General features: G+C 38.5%; 1 long non-coding RNA gene across 1 annotated transcript; it reads right to left on the reverse strand.

Annotated features, from left to right (window-relative positions):
- Positions 1 to 567: 567 nt before the first annotated feature.
- LOC131611631 (uncharacterized) lies at positions 568 to 1,925 on the reverse strand. The gene is made up of 2 exons (XR_009287063.1): positions 1,390 to 1,925; positions 568 to 1,293 (listed from the first exon to the last, which is right to left on the reverse strand). It is a non-coding gene; the product is annotated as an uncharacterized LOC131611631 (long non-coding RNA).
- Positions 1,926 to 2,198: the final 273 nt, after the last annotated feature.

Consider the following 2,198-nt stretch of genomic DNA (forward strand, 5'->3'; position numbering starts at 1 on the left):
TGCCTTGCTTAATGACTGATGAACCATCATTGGCTTTTGATTGACATCTCCAACACTTCTTTGATGTGTGCGTGTTGCACCCCAAAATTTGCCCTCTTTCTCTGTGCTATAAGTTATGAAAGACGTTTATTTCGTCTCTCAAAAAATTGAAAAAAATAATAAAGAGCTTTTGTTGTTTTTAAGACAATTTCGGTGCTAAGGTTTCCTCCAATTGCTTGTTATGCAAGTCAAGATATTAGCCATGGTACAACATATGGTTCGCGGGGTCATTGTGATTAAGGTGTGGTTATGAGTTCATGTATTTGTCGCTCGTAATGCAAGTCGCTTGTGATTTGAGGATTTAAGTTGGGGTTTCTATTAAGAATGCAAATTGGATTTTATTGAAAATTGAAGATGGATTCGGAAGAATTTCTTTAAGTGTTTACTTACTCTCATGAATTCAAATAAGTGTTCAAATTAATCGATTGAATCGGGATTTAAGCTTGTCAAAGTTGAAAAGAAGATTCATGTGGATTGTTGGAATGCAAGATTAATTGGAATTTAAGTTGTCCACAACCATTTCTCAAGTTCATTCAAAAATACAAAAGAAATATCATTCAAGTTCATTCACAAATTCAAATATCCATTACAATTCGAAGCCCATTACAAAAAAGCCATACAAGAAAAGATTGAAAAGTTTATGCTAAGCCTTAACCTACGACTTCATGCCACAAAATCTGATAAAACCGGTTCAAAACCATTACTCTCATCAAAGCAACAATCCATTCAAAATAATGAATTCCATAGGAGTTCCTCTCGGTTCCCACCTGCAACTTCACTCTAAACCAAATGAAAACCGGTAGCAATCCGAAACTGGTCCAACCATAATTAAGCTGCTACGCAAATCCAGAAAAAAGACCGACAATAAACCGAACCTCAGCCCTGCACTCATGGACAAAAACCGGTTCAGCAACATTGGGAAGGGAATTCAGTGCTAACAGAATTTGAGAAGAAGAAAAATCGATAACAAAAAAGAAGGGAGAGATCGATAACAGAATTCAAGATGGAATCGTAATAAACTTTCATTATCTCTTCACCAATCTCTCGGATTCAAGGACCTTGAAGCAAAAACCTTCTTCATTTTCTTGACCACACCAAAGTTCACAGAAAAACGTAACAGAAAATTGGACAAAAAAATCAGAACCGATTCTGTAACAAACTTCTAACAAACTTTTTCACCAATTCTCATCTCTCATCAATCTTCACCATTCATAATCTTCAATCTTCAACAGAACAAAAACCAATTCAGAACCTCTTCAATTCAATCACCAGAAAATGTAACGGAAAAAGATCAGAGATCGATAACAAAAATTCTCAGAACAGAAATGAGAAGAGGATGAAATCAGTAACCTGTTTCTTGAGCTATGGATCGAACCTTCATCCGCTCTTCTTCAATCTCACCACCGATTCACCACGGAAGATTCTTCTTCATCTCACATCTTCATCTTCTCACCGCAAGACTGAGCCCATCTCTGCAGCACATCGCAACATCATAATCATCACCAATCACCGTTCATCATCACCTTCGTCACTTCTCTACCTTCACCTTCATCTTCGCATCGGGAACAATAAGAACATCTGCACGTTACTCTTCACAAGCTTCGACACAGAACATCATCTCGATAGGAATTCACGGCAACATCGGATCTAAGTTTCAAGTGAGATCGTTGAAGCGCCGTCGGAGTAGCTCTGACCGAGGGAATCCGAGGAAGAGATGAGCGCGAGAGGCGAGAGAGTTCGAGATTGAGACGAGAGATGTATGAACCGAGAGCTTTTGGAAGAGAAATCAGAGGAGAGAAGCACCGGAGAGGTTCCGCCGGAGAGGAGAATCACCGCCGCCGTTCACGTTGAAGAAAAGAGGAGAAAATTCCAATGGTCACAATTTCTTACCCTAATCCCCTTTCTAATTGAACATGTTCATTAACATTGATTAATTACTATTAATTGAGTTTTGTTAACAACTTAGTCTGATTAGTAAACTGAGATTTATGGAAATTGATTTGAATAACAAATATGGACTATACACATTGGGTCTCACGAATTGCTATTCCATACACCCCTGTAGCCTATGTACCTCTTTTTCTGATGCAACAATAAGTCCTTGGGCCAACCCTGACTGGGCCTTAGCGCCCAAATTGCTGTTTACACATTATTTTCAA

Source organism: Vicia villosa, linkage group LG6, assembly GCF_029867415.1.
Source record: "Vicia villosa cultivar HV-30 ecotype Madison, WI linkage group LG6, Vvil1.0, whole genome shotgun sequence".
Taxonomy (NCBI): domain Eukaryota; kingdom Viridiplantae; phylum Streptophyta; class Magnoliopsida; order Fabales; family Fabaceae; genus Vicia; species Vicia villosa.